Source organism: Lolium perenne, chromosome 6 (genome assembly GCF_019359855.2).
Source record: "Lolium perenne isolate Kyuss_39 chromosome 6, Kyuss_2.0, whole genome shotgun sequence".
Taxonomy (NCBI): Eukaryota; Viridiplantae; Streptophyta; class Magnoliopsida; order Poales; family Poaceae; genus Lolium; species Lolium perenne.
Genome location: NC_067249.2, coordinates 63,929,687 through 63,947,851, shown reverse-complemented (window position 1 = coordinate 63,947,851; position 18,165 = coordinate 63,929,687). Strand labels below are relative to the sequence as shown.

The following is an 18,165-nucleotide window of genomic DNA, read 5'->3' as shown; positions in this document are numbered from 1 at the left end:
GGACACAGCTGAGATCTCGTTTTCTTCCATTTCCAACTTCTACAGCCTCATATCAGGAAAACATAAAGGTGCAACATCCTCTCCTCACAAAGCTAGCTTGGTTCTTAATTTGAAGAACGCAACATGCTACTCATATATTTGTAATTCTGCAAGATTCTATTACTATGCATTATCTGACAGTTAGTACTTGCATGCGTAGGTCCAGATTTAACTAAACTAGATGCCAGAGATGATATTTGGTACAACTGGGAAAATTACTGCATTCCCTTAAAGTTCAGACCATGCTTGGTTAAGTCATCATCTTTTGGATTGTCTCTTAGCTAAGGTTGTAACAAATTCTAGCATACATGTCTTCGGAATAGATTGTAACCAACACAAATTATTAAAAGAACATCTAAAAAAGCAGATATAAAAGAGCATTTTTTTAGGATGGTACATAAGGTTTACTATCCTTCAAAAAGTATGCAAATGGATAAAGATGGCATATATATAGGCAGAAAGTGCTACTATGGATTAAAATTAACTAAAAGGTATGTAATATATTATACGGCAATAACCCTTTTTAAGGTAACCTTAATAAGTTCCTTTACTGTATGAAAGGCCCTCTGCTTTTCAGCACCCTACAATACAAATATCAACTCTCTCCTGTACCAATACCAGGGCCTTCGAAATATTTGTTACGTAGCGCTACATGGGTAGTCCGTCAGCAAAAATGCTACTGCTACAATTACTCCACTATTCAGTTTTAAGATCAGATGTCCCAAGATAAAGTATCAGCCAGTCGGCCATAAAAAAACAAGATAAAAATAAGCCAAAAAATGATACAAACAACTACTCCCTCCGGTCTGATTAAATTGACGCGAAATTGCACAGGGCCTAGCTTAGTTAGTACTGACGTGCGCGTCGATTAAATAAGTACAGAGGTAGTAGTAAACAGTGACCCACTTTACAATATCTTGTAAACAAAGTTATTGCACGAAGAGTAGAGCAAGCAACCAACATACAAGATCAAAACTTCACCCTCGCTAGTGAACAACACATTGTGATCATCAACTAATACAAACTTGATCCCCACGAAAAACAAGTAAATATTTCTGTCCAGACAAAATTTGGAAACTTGGTATCATCTGCCAAAATGAGAGAACCTTCTTTCATGGAAAGATACACTAAGGTTTGCATTGACAACTGCAATGGCTATTATAAAACATGAAGATGCAGTGTGCAGTGTGCAGATATACTAATCACTGATAGTTGAAACCATTTACAGAATCCCCTGATATTCTCAATGTTCCTATATGTGTCAATAAGACACGAGGATGGATAAGATAGCAGTGTAATGGTTTCTTCTCTACTGAATGAAGTAATGAACATCAATTTCATCCTGGATTACCAACCCCCACAATCAACATGTAAAAAGTGTACATACTAAGCCAGACATCCACTACTTAGTTACGCGAAGAACACCAAATCAGGAATTGTCAGCCTGGTACACGGAGTGAAAATCTGCTGTGCCAGATGCAGTTACCAGTATTCCTACCCGTTCTTGGCTCATGTAAATCTGAATCTGGTAGGCATTTCCCCTCTGCAGGCTGCTGCATAGTCTTCAGCAAGGTGTGGTGCAGCTTGCTTGTGAGGGCATATAAACCACGCCATGAAGAACTTCTCGCTAATACAGACTGTAGTATAGTAGTCTCGGTCTTTACGTAGCAACCCCTTTACCTTAAGGAAAAACTGCAGTTGACAAGCCCCGTTTCGTCCTGCCGCTCCCGCGAGCGCAGGGCGAAACCCTAGCCCTCCCCAACTCCAGCCCCTCCTCCCCCCGTCCCTCCCTCGCCGCCGCCAGAGGGCGTTGCCGGGCAAAGCCCCGGGGCGCCGGCGGCGGCGGGGCTTCTCTCTCCCCCGCGTGGCTGCGCTGGCGCGGTCGGTGGGGGCGCCGTGCTTGGCGTGCGGCGCGGCGGCGCGGTGGCTTGACCACGGCGTGGTGAAGGCGATTCTCCGGCGGGGTGGCGGCGCGGCTCTGGCTTCGGGCCGGCTGGCGCGGCCCTGCGACGGCGCGCCGTGGCCATGGGTGGCGGCGGCGGGCCCAGATCTGGGCCAGCGGGCCTAGGTCTGGGCCTCATCAGGGCTGCCTCGGGTGGGCGGCCTCGATGCGCCTGGTCGGCGAGCAGCGAGGGCGCTGGTTCGTCTCCCCCGATGTCCTGCGGCGGGCATCGTGGTGGGTGCCTCGGTCCAGCGTCCTCGACTCCTCGGGATGTGAGGCGGCGGCGGGCAGCGTCTGCGGCGTTGAGCTACGGTTCACGTCGGTTCTGAGGTTGTAGCTGCTATCCTGGGCTCCTGCTCACCTTCCCCCCACCTCCCGGACGAAAGTCCAAATCTTGTTGATTGGGCGGCGGCGACGCGCTGTTGCGCCGTGATCTTCTTGGAGGCGCCGCCTGGGGAGGTTTCGGTAGGTTGGCAGAGCTGAAGGTTGCAGCTTTGGGCAATGTCGGTCCTGTGCAGCTGCGGTGATCTCTAGCCCGTATGCGTGCGTCGAGGGCAGTCTGCCCCGTCCTCTGCAGGTGCTCCTTGCGGATTTCTCGTCGTTGGTGGATGTCCAAGTGCTCGGCAGTGCGGCCGGTATGGTGTGATCCTTGTCAAGGTAGTCTTCTCCAGGGTGGCGTCGGGTCCGGAGCCCAACACCTCTGCGGCTCTAGGGTGAGCCTCTCTCATGTCCGATGGTCCGACGCCTTCGAACCAGGCGAGTGGGCAGGGGCCCTCTTCGGCATGAGAACAGGTTGGTGCTTCTGGTGCTCGGAGTCCTGGCTGTTCTCCTCGGAATCAAGACTACAATTCTGCTCCGGGCAGTGCCTCGCCGTGCCTCCGGTCGGTGTCCTTGGTGTCGAACAGCGGCGGTCTGCACTCCTGCAAGCTTGTCCTCGCTCGTAGTGCAGTGTTGTAATTCGTTCTGTATGTACCCGTGTATCTTTCCTGCCGTGGTGTGCGTGTGTGGTGTGGTGTCCTGTTGTAACTCCTGGCCGGTTGATGGCTTTGTTAATTCAAAGCCGGGCTTTCGAGCCTTCTGTTTAAAAAAAAAAAACCCCTTTACCTTAAGAAACTTTAGGACATAGTACCGGGGTTTGATCCGGCCCTCCAGACTATAAGAGAGCAATGCCGGCCGACGAGCAATGTACGCTGGTTCCAATCCCACCTCAGAGATAAAGAACTCTGATTTTCTCTGCTGAGTGTCAATAGACCTCGCCAGCATCATTGGAGCCTTACGAACAGCAATGCCCACCTCAGCATCCGACCACTTGAGCATGTTCTTCAACTGCTCCACTTTGATTGCAATATCCTTCTCGCTGAGGAATGCGACAGCCTGCATCGCTTGCCTGAACGCTCCAGAGCCACGGGGCACACCTACAGCTTCAGCACGCGTCGCCATCGCCCGGACGTCCTCTGGTTTGAGGGCAAGTATCCACCGCGCACAGCCGCGCGAGGCAATATCGCAAGCCCACACTCCTGCAGGAACGCAACATTGGGCTTGACCACCTTCTCGAGGATGCTTGAGAGGAGATTGGAGGTGTGATTGAGAGCCCGGAGGAGCCTCTCGGTGGAGCCGAAAAGAGGCAGGTAGTACTGCAGCTTGGAGACGATGCATCTAGAGCGGAGTCTTTTGGGGGCGAGCGAGGCAAGGCGGGCAACCTCAGAACGCGATATACCCAAGCCGTTGAGCCCGAGGACGACGGGGTCGAGGGTTCTCTCCACGCTAGCGCAGAGGAACTTGGGGTCCCTGGCGACGACGGCAGCGACATCGGCGCTGGAGAGGCCGAGGCCGGCAAGGAAGGCGAGCACAGCATCCGGCTTGGATGGGCACTTTACGTGGGAGATCTGCGTGGCGGCCTTGAGGGCTTGCGCTCGGGTGAGACCGCAGGTGTCGATGAGGTACTTCTCGACGGCGAAGCTAGGCCTCGGGGAAACGGCGGCCGCAGCCGCGGAGAGGTGTCGGTGGAGAGGCCAGACGGGGGAGGCGGCGGAAGTCGATAGGATATGGGAGAGAATGGAGTTTCTGAGGCGGAGCATGGCTGCGCGACGGCGCGACGGCAGCGGCGGTGGTGAGGGAGATATGTTGTTAGAGCAGGTCTAACAAACACCTTAAAAGGCCCAACCCCGTAAAATAACCGCTGATATACAGGGTAGGGCTCTACCCGGCCGTCTAGCAGACCCCGTAAAACAGGCCCACCCATCAAATTTTTACAGTTTCGGCTAAGGGGTGGCTTCTGGCCCCTTATTTGTACGGGGCGGCAGGCTGAATACAGGGCCAACCCCTCACTGGTGGCGCGCTGAACTTTCAGAAAATCACAACTTGTGCCAGGCTCGCTGATGGCGTGTAACTCACACGTTCGTTGGGAACCCCAAGAGGAAGGTATGATGCGCACAGCAGCAAGTTTTCCCTCAGAAAGAAACCAAGGTTTATCGAACCAGGAGGAGCCAAGAAGCACGTTGAAGGTTGATGGCGGCGGGATGTAGTGCGGCGCAACACCAGGGATTCCGGCGCCAACGTGGAACCTGCACAACACAATCAAAGTACTTTGCCCCAACGAAACAGTGAGGTTGTCAATCTCACCGGCTTGCTGTAACAAAGGATTAACCGTATTGTGTGGAAGATGATTGTTTGCGAAAAACGATGAGAACAGTGTTACGATAGATTGTATTTCAGTAAAGAGAATTGGACCGGGGTCCACAGTTCACTAGAGGTGTCTCTCCCATAAGACAAACATCATGTTGGGTGAACAAATTACAGTTGGGCAATTGACAAATAAAGAGAGCATGACCATGCACATACATATCATGATGAGTATAGTGAGATTTAATTGGGCATTACGACAAAGTACATAGACCGCCATCCAACTGCATCTATGCCTAAAAAGTCCACCTTCAGGTTATCATCCGAACCCCTTCCAGTATTAAGTTGCAAAGCAACAGACAATTGCATTAAGTATGGTGCGTAATGTAATCAACAACTACATCCTTAGACATAGCATCAATGTTTTATCCCTAGTGGCAACAGCACAACACAACCTTAGAACTTTACATCCTTTGTCCCAGATATCAATGCAGGCATGAACCCACTATCGAGCATAAATACTCCCTCTTGGAGTTACAAGCATCTACTTGGCCAGAGCATCTACTAGTAACGGAGAGCATGCAAGATCATAAACAACACATAGATATAACTTTGATAATCAACATAACAAGTATTCTCTATTCATCGGATCCCAACAAACGCAACATATAGAATTACAGATAGATGATCTTGATCATGTTAGGCAGCTCACAAGATCCGACAATGATAGCACAATGGGGAGAAGACAACCATCTAGCTACTGCTATGGACCCATAGTCCGGGGGTAGACTACTCACACATCACACCGGAGGCGACCATGGCGGCGTAGAGTCCTCCAGGGAGATGATTCCCCTCTCCGGCGGGGGTGCCGGAGGCGATCTCTGGATCCCCGAGATGGGATCGGCGGCGGCGGCGTCTCCGGAAGGTTTTCCATATCGTGGCTCTCGGTGCTGGGGGTTTCGTCACGGAGGCTTTAAGTAGGCGGAAGGGCAAGTCGGGGAGGGGGCACGGGGCCCCACACCATAGGCCGGCGCGGCCGGGGGGGCCGCGCCGCCTAGGGTTTGGGCACCCTGTGGCCCCACCGTTCGTCTTCGGACTTACGGAAGCTTCGTGGCAAAATAGGCCCCCAGGCGTTGATTTCGTCCAATTCCGAGAATATTTCCTTACTAGGATTTCTGAAACCAAAAACAGCAGAAAACTTGACAAGCGGCACTTCGGCATCTTGTTAATAGGTTAGTTCCGAAAATGCACGAATATGACATAAAGTGTGCATAAAACATGTAGATAACATCAATAATGTGGCATGGAACATAAGAAATTATCGATACGTCGGAGACGTATCAGCATCCCCAAGCTTAGTTACGCTCGTCCCAGCGGGTAAAACGATAACACGAGATAATTTGGAGTGACATGCCATCATAACCTTGATCATACTATTTGTAAAGCATATGTAGTGAATGCAGCGATCAAAGCAATGTATATGACATGAGTAAACAAGTGAATCATAAAGCAAAGACTTTTCATGAATAGCACTTCAAGACAAGCATCAATTAAGTCTTGCATAAGAGTTAACTCATAAAGCAATAATTCAAAGTAAAAGCATTGAAGCAACACAAAAGAAGATTAAGTTTCAGCGGTTGCTTTCAACTTGTAACATGTATATCTCATGGATATTGTCAACATAGAGTAATATAATAAGTGCAATAAGCAAGTATGTAGGAATCAATGCACAGTTCACACAAGTGTTTGCTTCTTGAGGTGGAGAGAAATAGGTGAACTGACTCAACATTGAAAGTAAAAGAATTGTCCTCCATAGAGGAAAAGCATCGATTGCTATATTTGTGCTAGAGCTTTGATTTTGAAAACATGAAACAATTTTGTCAACGGTAGTAATAAAGCATATGTATCATGTAAATTATATCTTACAAGTTGCAAGCCTCATGCATAGTATACTAATAGTGCCCGCACCTTGTCCTAATTAGCTTGGACTACCGGATCATCACAATGCACATGTTTTGACCAAGTGTCACAAAGGGGTACCTCTATGCCGCCTGTACAAAGGTCTAAGGAGAAAGCTCGCATTGGATTTCTCGCTATTAATTATTCTTCAACTTAGACATCCATACCGGGACAACATAGACAACAGATAATGGACTCATCTTTTATGCATAAGCATGTAACAACAATTAATAATTTTCTCATTTGAGATTGAGGATATATGTCCAAAACTGAAACTTCCACCATGGATCATGGCTTTAGTTAGCGGCCCAATGTTCTTCTCTAACAATATGCATGCTTAACCATAAGGTGGTAGATCGCTCTTACTTCAGACAAGACGAACATGCATAGCAACTCACATAAAATTCAACAAAGAGTAGTTGATGGCGTCCCCAGTGAACATGGTTATCGCACAACAAGCAACTTAATAAGAGATAAAGTGCATAATTACATATTCAATACCACAATAGTTTTTAAGCTATTTGTCCCATGAGCTATATATTGCAAAGGTGAATGATGGAATTTTAAAGGTAGCACTCAAGCAATTTACTTTGGAATGGCGGAAAATACCATGTAGTAGGTAGGTATGGTGGACACAAATGGCATAGTGGTTGGCTCAAGTATTTTGGATGCATGAGAAGTATTCCCTCTCGATACAAGGTTTAGGCTAGCAAGGCTTATTTGAAACAAACACAAGGATGAACCGGTGCAGCAAAACTCACATAAAAGACATATTGAAAACATTATAAGACTCTACACCGTCTTCCTTGTTGTTCAAACTCAATACTAGAAATTATCTAGACCTTAGAGAAACCAAATATGCAAACCAAATTTTAGCATGCTCTATGTATTTCTTCATTAATGGGTGCAAAGCATATGATGCAAGAGCTTAATCATGAGCACAACAATTGCCAAGTATCACATTACCCAAGACATTAATAGCAATTACTACATGTATCATTTTCCAATTCCAACCATATAACAATTTAACGAAGAAGAAACTGCGCCATGAATACTATGAGTAGAAACCAAGGACATACTTGTCCATATGCTACAGCGGAGCGTGTCTATCTCCCATCAAGTGAATGCTAGGATCCATTTTATTCAAACAAAACAAAAAACAAAAACAAACCGACGCTCCAAGAAAAAGCACATAAGATGTGATGGAATAAAAATATAGTTTCAGGGGAGGAACCTGATAATGTTGTCGATGAAGAAGGGGATGCCTTGGGCATCCCCAAGTTTAGACGCTTGAGTCTTCTTAATATATGCAGGGGTGAACCACCGGGGCATCCCCAAGCTTAGAGCTTTCACTCTCCTTGATCATGTTGCATCATACTCCTCTCTTGATCCTTGAAAACTTCCTCCACACCAAACTCGAAACAACTCATTAGAGGGTTAGTGCACAATAAAAATTAACATATTCAGAGGTGACACAATCATTCTTAACACTTCTGGACATTGCATAATGCTACTGGACATTAATGGAGCAAAGAAATTTATCCAACATAGCAAAAGAGGCAATGCGAAATAAAAGGCAGAATCTGTCAAAACAGAACAGTTCATATTGACGAATTTTAAAATGGCACCAGACTTGATCAAATGAAAATTCTCAAATTGAATGAAAGTTGCGTACATATCTGAGGATCATGCACGTAAATTGGCTTAATTTTCTGAGCTACCTACAGGGAGGTGGACCCAGATTCGTGACAGCAAAGAAATCTGGAACTGCGCAGTAATCCAAATCTAGTAGTTACTTTTCTATCAACGGCTTTACTTCGCACAACAAAACACAAAACTAAGATAAGGAGAGGTTGCTAAAGTAGTAAACAACTTCCAAGACACAAAATAAAAACAAAGTACTGTAGGTAAAAACATGGGTTGTCTCCCATAAGCGCTTTTCTTTAACGCCTTTCAGCTAGGCGCAGAAAGTGTGCATCAAGTATTATCAAGAGACGAAGTGTCAACATCATAATTTGTTCTCATAATAGAATCAAAAGGTACCTTCATTCTCTTTCTAGGGAAGTGTTCCATACCTTTCTTGAGAGGAAATTGATATTTTATATTACCTTCCTTCATATCAATGATAGCACCAACAGTTCGAAGAAAAGGTCTTCCCAATATAATGGGACAAGATGCATTGCATTCAATATCCAAGACAACAAAATCAACGGGAACAAGGTTATTGTTAACGGTAATGCGAACATTATCAACTTTACCCAAAGGTTTCTTTGTAGAATGATCAGCAAGATTAACATCCAAATAACAATTTTTCAGCGGTGGCAAGTCAAGCATATCATAAATTTTCTTAGGCATAACAGGAATACTTGCACCAAGATCACATAAAGCATTACAATCAAAATCTTTAACCTTCATCTTAATGATGGGCTCCTAACCATCCTCTAGCTTTTTAGGAATAGAGGCTTCACGCTCTAGTTTCTCTTCTCTAGCTTTTATGAGAGCATTTGTAATATGATGTGTGAAAGCCAAATTTATAGCACTAGCATTAGGACTTTTAGCAAGTTTTTGCAAGAACTTTATAACTTCAGAGATGTGGCAATCATCAAAATTCAAACCATTATAATCTAAAGCAATGGGATCATCATCCCCAATGTTGGAAAAAATTTCAGCGACTTTATCACGAGCGATTTCAGCGATTTTAGCGATTTCAGGCAGTTTCTCGCGCTTTGCATTAGAAGTGAAAACATTGCTAACACCAATTCTTTTATTATTATTAGTAGGAGGTGCAGCAACATGTGTAGCATTAGCATTACTAGTGGTGGTAATAGTCCAAACTTTAGCTACATTCTTCTCTTTAGCTAGTTTTTCATTTTCTTCTCTATCCCACCTAGCACGCAGTTCAGCCATTAATCTTATATTCTCATTAATTCTAACTTGGATGGTATTTGCTGTAGTAACAATTTTATTATGATGATTTTCATTAGGCAAAACTTTTGATTTCAAAAGATCAACATCAGCAGCAAGACTATCGACTTTAGAAGCAAGTATATCAATTTTCCCAAGCTTTTCTTCAACAGATTTGTTAAAAGCAGTTTGTGTACTAATAAATTCTTTAAGCATGGCTTCAAATCCAGGGGGTGAACTCCTATTATTGTTGTAAGAATTCCCATAAAAATTACCATAGCCGTTGCCATTATTATAAGGATATGGCCTATAGTTGTTACTAGAATTGTTCCGGTAAGCATTGTTGTTGAAATTATTATTTTTAATGAAGTTTACATCAACATGTTCTTCTTGTGCAACCAATGAAGCTAATGGAACATTATTAGGATCAATATTAGTCCTATCATTCACAAGCATAGACATAATAGCATCAATCTTATCACTCAAGGAAGAGGTTTCTTCGACAGAATTTACTTTAAGTACTCGCAAACTAATACTAATGTAAGCGCTAGACATTCTAGTATGGTTTGCTAAGCTCTAGTTTATTTGCATAAAGCTAGTTTTAGTTCACAATATTTGAGAAAAGCTTATTCAAGTGCTAACTAACTCAAGTGGGAACATTAGTGTCATTCCCACCATTCAAGGGGTGATTTCAATTCAATTCACCACAAGTCCTTTCACCATCATCTTTCAACATCATTTTCAAAGATATGACATCGGAAACTGTATGGCCTTTCCAACCGTCCGTAACCGTGGATGCGGCTATTCGAATAGGTTTACACTCTGCAGAGGTTGCATACTTGTGCCACAACATTTGATTTCATCGGTCGGGATTACCCCGAATCATCGTAACACAGTACGCGGATCATCAACCATAACCTTTCACTTATAAATACTAGTATGAGCACCTCTCCCCATGAGCTTGGCCTCCCAGTGAAGACCAACTGTCAACCTGGGAACTGCACAGGGCTTGGCCGTACAATTCACCTCAATTTCACATCATTTCTCAACAACGGAGGCAGCCTCAAGCGTAACCCCTATGACGTGTGTTCAGAGGGAACCCATACTAAGATGCATAAACTTCCAGTTAAGCCCTACCCATAATCAGGTATTGTGGGGGTACTTAATAATTGGAAAGGTATCGCATTCAAACCAACATCATTGTTTATCAAAAATCACCATCTTCTCTTGTTCATATTCACCTTCAAAAATCATTCAATGGAATGCATCATCATTCCAAGGTTTCAAATTCATTTCAAATTCACACTGTTCCCATCTAGAGTAGTCAAGTTTTATTTCATTAGCACTAGCTCTAAATCATGAGGGGTGCTATCTTGCTTTGCTTGATTGAGACCCACTTCACTACTCTAGTAACCAACTTATACTTTGACCAAAGTTAACTATAAAAGTAACTCATTGAGAAAACAAGTAGAAACTTGTAAGGTAAAAACTTGGGATAGGTTTATGTAAGAAAAATAAGAATCATGGTGCCTTGCCCCAAGGGGCTTTGCACTTTGCAAGAATATTAGCTTGCCTTGGTAGTTCTCAAACTGTTCCTCCTCCTCCTCTTGATAGCAACCTTCTTCTTCGGCGTACTCTCCGGTGCTACCGTCTAAATTTGAATACGAGTATAATTACTCACTAATTCAGTGGCTATTCCATACATCACATATAAACACACAAACTATTCTATGCACACAAATCATCTACTTAGGGTGCATGGGTGGTGTGGTTTAAATAGAATTCACTTCTTTGTATTTAATATGTAAATGATAGTTTCCATAGGGTTCTTGAGAAATAATTTCCTCTCATTGAAATCTTCTTAAGATTTAATTTCTCAAACAATCATATATGAACTCATATTGACCTAAGTCAAATGTTCATCATCATCATTTGGGAAAATGATTTAAATGAGGTAGATCACCTCATATCATTCAATATCACTACATATGATTTAAATCTCAAGTAATTCATATAAGAGAGTTTGGGACCAGGGGTACAAACATCCCATGAATTTATGTGAGACAAGTTTAAATGAAGTATAAGACTCCACATAATTTACTTTAATAATTTTGGACAATATCAACTAGTTAAACTAGTCAAATGGTCCATTAATTAAACTAGGGCATGATCATGCAAAGTGACCACACCATTTTATTGCATAAACAATTAGTGTAAGTCAAAAGTGAGCTATTAGAGTTGGAATTAACTTAATATCTATTTTGGTTGATTTTTAATAATTATTTGAATAGGGAAAAGTCCCTGCCTTGTTATTTTTATCACATTAATTATACAAAGAATCTTGTCCTGGGACCAGTGGCATGTTGTAGATAATTTCTCTAGCTTTCCAACAATATAAAGTTCATCAAATTTGGTTTAGCCAATTTAAATCTATTGAATTTCAAAGTGGCAGCAGTATTCAAAATCATTTGGAAATAATTAAATCGAGTTTGAATTATAAGGGCCGGCGGGAAAAACTACTGGGCCAGATTCAAACTGAACGGCCCAAGCCAGCCCAGCCACGGTCCAGTGACGCGCGGCGCGCTGACAGAGGGTCCCGCATGTCAGCGGCTCATTTAACCCGAAACGGTATGGGCGAGTGTGGTGCGTTGGATTAGATCGAAATCTAACGGCCGTGGTTCATCATCCCGCCGGCGAGAGGGGAGTTCACCGGCGGCTCAGGTAGGGGGTCGGAGGGCTTATGGTGGCTCCAGCTAGGGTTGGCAGTATGCGTGACGAAGTGGTGGATGACGGCGAAGCGGCTGGTAGCAGTGGCGGAGCTCGAGGTGGTCTGGTTCGCCGTCGATTTCTCCTGGGCTTCCGTGGCGGCGATCTTGCAATTGGCCCTTCTCCGGCATGAATCAGATGAATGGTGGGGTGGTTGAGTGGCTGTGAGAGGTGGGGAGTCTGGTGGTGTGCTTGGATCAGCAAGGGGAGCTCTCCTTTTATAGCGTTGCTTGAGTGTTGCGGGGCAGGGTGGCGGTTGACCATGGCGCGGCGCTTCCGGTGGCTGGTCGAGCTAGGCGAGGGTGTAGCGGTGTTCTATGTGTCCAGGCGAGGCGAATGGCGGCGACAGCTCGGTCGGGGAGGGCCTGGTTGTGTCGCATTGCTTCTAGGTCTATCGCGCCCGCGGCGGAGCAGGGTCTCCTTCCCCGGCGGCGGTGGGTGCGGGTCGTGGTCGAGGCATTGTCTGGCGGCGTCCAGGTGTCGTGGTGATGCTCAAGGCGTCGAGAGCGGGTCCAGGGCGAGAGCGAGGTGGTGGCGCGGCGCGTGTACTGTGACGTCCGCGCGCATGTCCATGCGCGACGTCACCGGCATGGTGAGCGCGTCCAGGGCGCGCGTCGTCCGGCGTGTGTCGTCGTCCTCCTCGACAACGGCGAGTGTAGGCGGCGCTAGGGTGGTGTGCTGGTGCGGTTTGACAAGGTGGCCACGGCCAGGGAAGAAGAAAGGGAGGGGAGAGCTCGACGTGTGTGGCATGGCCGGCATGGCCATGCCCTAGCTTGCTCTCTCCTCTCCTTAGCATTACTATGCACCATTTAGGGTTTGAGGGGACCAGGGAACACAATGGTGTAGGGTAGGGTGGTTTAGGTGGAGTAGAATCACTATTTGCAATAGTTGCAAATAGTGCCCGATTTTGTAAATTGCAAAAATATCCAAATTTGAAAATATTCAAATGGTGAATCTTTTTGAAATGTGAGTGTTGATATAAGTTGTATTTGACCAGAGAGGATTTGAGGTGGTGGTGGAAAAATTAGAATTCAAGAATTGGCAAAAATGGCTAAGTGGAGAATGTTGCATATGTTATAAAGTTGTGACTTTGGATGAGCCTTGCTCATGATCCAAGATGATTTTGTCATGGTGATCTTTACCAAAGTTGTTCACCTTGATGTTGACTTTGAAATGGTGCAAAGAGTTAGCAAGAGTTGGTTTGGGAAAATTGAATGGCAAGGGCTCAAAGTGGTGATCAGACTATAATTGTCAATTTTGACCATTATCATATGTGAGCTAGTTTTGTGTTTGAATTTCATTTGAATTGTGATTCTTTGATTCCAAAAGTTGTAATAAGTGTTTAATAACATTATTCAACTAATGGTGAAGACCAAATAAGTCTAGGTCAAAATTTATAAAAATGCCATAGGGCATATGTGAGGGTTTTTAGGGTTTTTCATTTAATGGATTTTCTCCCTCTTTGATTTATTTGGTTGGTGATCTTAATATGATCACATTAGGGTTTTAGAGCATCTCAAATACAAGTAATAGCAATCATCATGGCATATCAATCAAATGCACAAGTCCTATGCATGGTGCTATATGCAAATTAAAAAGTTTTTGTTGGTTTGAAATTTTGCTTTCTGGAATTCTCTAACTTTCTTTTTATTGAAATTTGGGGTGTTACAAACCCTTCCCCCTTACAAAAGATCTCGTCCCGAGATCGAAAAGAAAGTTAGGTACTAAAGAGATCTGGGTACTCCTTCTTCATGAAGTCTTCACGTTCCCATGTGGCTTCATCCTCGGTATGATTGCTCCATTGTATCTTCAGAAACTTGATGCTTCGGGTGCGGGTGGTTCGGTAAGCTTCCTCCAGAATGCGAATCGGCACTTCGCGGTAAGTTAGATCCTTGTTGATATCCACCGATCGGTGATCGATGTTCTTGAACACTTCGGTCTTCTCCGGGACTTCAAGGCACTTCCGGAGGAGTGAGATGTGAAACACGTCATGCACAGCTGACATCTCTTCAGGCAACTCCAGTTGATAAGATACTTCTCCTCGGCGGCTGAGGACTTTGAAAGGTCCGACATAGCGGGGTGCAAGCTTTCCTTTCAGTTGGAACCTTTGCATTCCTTTCAAGGGGGATACCTTGAGATAGACGAAGTCTCCGATCTCGAAGGTCATCTCCCGACGTCTCTTGTCGGCGTAGCTCTTCGGTCTCGATTGCGCCGTCTTGAGGTACTCGCGGATCTTGTGTACTTTCTCTTCGGCTTCACGAAGAACATCTGGGCCAAAAACTTGGCTCTCTCCGACTTCCGACCAGTTAAGGGGGGTACGGCACTTCCTTCCGTACAAGGCTTCAAAGGGGGCCATCTGTAGGATGGCTTGGTAGCTATTGTTGTAAGAGAATTCTGCGTAAGGCAGGCAGTCTTCCCACTTGGATCCGTATTCCAGTACGCATGCTCTAAGCATGTCTTCCAGTATCTGGTTTACTCTCTCAGTCTGTCCGTCGGTCTGAGGGTGATAGGCGGTGCTGAAATTTAGGCGAGTGCCTAGTCCTTCATGCACTTTCTGCCAGAACCTTGAGGTGAACTGTGATCCTCTGTCTGACACTATCGATTTGGGGGTTCCGTGCAGGGCGACTATTCTAGAGATGTAAAGTTCAGCTAACTTTGGGCCTTGATAGGTGGTTTTGACGGCGATGAAATGGGCGACTTTGGTCAATCTATCGACAACTACCCATATTGAGTCATTGCCTTTGCTGGATTTGGGAAGTCCGGTGATAAAGTCCATTCCTACGGAGTCCCATTTCCATTCTGGAATCTGAAGTGGCTGTAACAGTCCGGCGGGTCGTTGATGTTCTGCCTTGACTCTCTGACAGATGTCACACTTGGCGATATAGCTACCGATCTCTCTCTTCATTCCGTGCCACCAATATTGTTCTTTTAGGTCCTGGTACATCTTGGTACCTCCGGGGTGGATTGAATAAAGGGTGTCATGGGCTTCTTGCAGGATGACTTGTTTCAAGTCAGAGTCCGATGGTACGCAGAGACGTTCTTTGTACCAAAGAACTCCGGCTTCGTCTATGGTGAATCCGGAGGCTTTTCCTGCGGCTATCTGTTTCTTGATTCCGTCAATACTAGCGTTGTCTTTCTGGGCTTCCTTGATTTGACCAACCAAGGTGGGTTGTAGTTCTATGCTGGCTAGGAATCCTTCACTAACAAGTTCAAGTCTGAACTGTTCAAACTCTTGATGCAAGCTGGGCTGTTCAGTTGCGAGCATGGAGTTCAACTGACACGGCAGTCGACTCAAAGCATCCGCTACCACATTGGCCCTGCCGGGGTGGTAGTGAATCTCCATGTCGTAATCCTTGATCAATTCGATCCATCGGCGTTGTCTCATGTTTAGATCTTTCTGGGTGAATATATATTTGAGGCTTTTGTGGTCGGAGTAGATCTCGCATCGATTACCCATGAGGTAATGACGCCAAACTTTCAAGGCTAAGACCACGGCTGCAAGCTCGAGGTCATGGGTTGGGTAGTTCTGTTCATGTTGCTTGAGTTGTCTTGAAAGGTAGGATACAACCTTGCCTTCTTGCATAAGCACGCATCCAAGTCGCAGGGATGTGGTTGACAGAAAACATACCCAGTACAACATCTGGTGCTTCCTGGGCTTCTTCAGCGTTCATGTGGTAGAGGCGGCCGTTACGGTTATTGGGGTTGTTGGGGGCGAACTTCTTGCTGGTGGAGACACGGCGTTGCTGCTGAGTAGGTGCAGCGGTGTTGCCGGCAAGCTTGGCAAGACGCTTGGGACACTCGTTGGAGTAGTGCCCCACTACACCACACTCATAACAAGTGATAGTGGTCTTGTCCTGCTTGTTCGCAACGGGCACGGCATTGCTTCCGGTTCTGGGAGCGGTGTTGGTGTTGTTGTTGTTGTTGTTAGGGGCTCGGGGTGGAGCGCGGTTGTGGTTGTTGTTATTGTTGTTGTAGTTGTTGTTGTAGCCTCCTGGCTTGGAGTTTCCTCCACTCCGGTTCTGATAACCGGGGCGAGAGTTCTGCATCTGGGGTTTGTTGTTTCTCGGAGTGAAACCTCCGCTTGAGCTAGGGCGAAACTTCTGGGGGTGGCTTGATCCACTCTGATTCGCCATGCGGCGCTTGCGGTTCTCATTGGCTTGGTTTAACTTGCCCTCCATCCGGATGGCGGAATCGACAAGGGCTTCAAGGTCGGCGAAGGGGATGTTGACTAGGACAGTCTGCATCTCATCATGCAGTCCGTTCAAGAATCTCTCCTTCCTCTTCTGAACGATGTCGGTCTCATCAGGGGCATACCTCGACAGTGTGAGAAACTTGTCGCGGTATTCAACCACCGTCATGCGACCTTGTTTTAGTTCACGGAACTCATCCCTCATCTTCTTGATAAGACCCGGGGGTACATGGTACTTGCTGAACTTGAGTTTGAAATCCTCCCAAGTCATGAATTGACCTCCGTTCATGGCACGGGTGCTTGTCCCCAAGCGCGGGCTGGTCCAGCGAGATAGTGGGTGGCGAACAAGACTTTCTCGTTGGCTTCCACTCCGGCTACCTCCAGATTGTTCTCCATAGTCTGGAGCCAATCGTCGGCGTCGAGGGGTTCCTCGGTCTTGCTAAACACCAGGGGATTGGTGTTTTGGAAGTTCTTGAGCTTGGATCCGGGGTGGTCATGATTTCCATGGCCTTGGTTGGCGATGTTCTGCAAGGCGATGAGGTTGGCTTGGCGTTCGGCTCTTTCGGTTTCCCGGTCGGCAAGCATGGTTTGCAGCAGTTGCAGCATCGCGTCGTTGGTGCGATTTGGAGGGGCCATCTGAAGATATAGAAGATCATGAGATAAGAGGGAACATTCTATGGTTCATTTTGGTTAAGTTTGAAAAATTATTTGAAAACTTGTAATCTTTTCATGACAAACATAACATTCGTTCATTCATTCAACACATGATACAAACTAACACACACATACTCCAATGGTTTTAAGAACCATTCTCATGCTACGATACAAGGGACGGGATACAACTCACACCTACATAAGTGAGACTAGTGCAACTACTCCTCATCCTCGACATCGATCGGGACGTAGTCGTCGGGTCCTGCCTCCAGGAACTCGTAGTCTTCCTCCTCGGTGTTCTCGTCCTCCTCAAAGTCGTTGTCGTCGCTCAGGAAGGCGTCTCCTCCCTGAATGTCGATGCCTCCGTCGTCATCCTCCAGCTGACGAATCTGATCCTCCTGGGCCTTGACAGTGGCCTCAAGTGATGCGATCCTGGCGTGAAGGCGACGAATCGTAGCGTCCTTCTTGGCACGCTGCTGGCGAAGGCTCTTGCGGTCGTTGTTGAGTAGCTTGATCGCCTCACCCTGCTCGGTGATGTGAGCATGGGTCTGGTTCGCGTAAGCGCGAGTGGCGTCGAGGTCCCTCTGAGTCTGGTAGAGCATGAAGTCCAGGTGCTCAGCATGGTGCCTCAACTCAGGGTGCGGCTGCAGCTCCATGGGCACTCTCGCAGCATCACGCCTCACAAGGTGGGCGTAGCGAGAGGCTAGGATGCGCACCAGGTTCTGTCCACAGAGGCGCGCAAGTGCCGCCTGAAGACAACGTGCGAGTCCGTCGAGCCAGTTGCTCTCGCGGAAGGAGAAGAGGATCCTCTCCGAGGTGGGAGGCTCCATCTTGCCCCTCAAGTCGGCAGTGATCACCCACTGCAACTCTCCTCCGGGCGTGTCGTCCAGCTGAACCCCGTGGAACTCGGGGTGTGGGCGCCCAAGGAAGTCAGAGACGGCGTTGAGGTCGTGCTCAAAGATCAAGCTCCCTCCGTTCCCAAGCTGATAAAACTTGGTGTTGATGGGTTCATTCGGCTCCATCTGAAAGCGAATTGGATGAGTAAGTTAGAGAGTGCAAAGTGTGGCAAATTTTTAAGTTGATTCAAATA

At 46.3% G+C, this 18,165-nt stretch overlaps 1 pseudogene; it reads right to left on the bottom strand.

The window, feature by feature from the left end:
* Nucleotides 1–1,533: 1,533 nt before the first annotated feature.
* On the bottom strand, nt 1,534–4,086 carry LOC139832192 (uncharacterized; annotated as a pseudogene).
* Nucleotides 4,087–18,165: the final 14,079 nt, after the last annotated feature.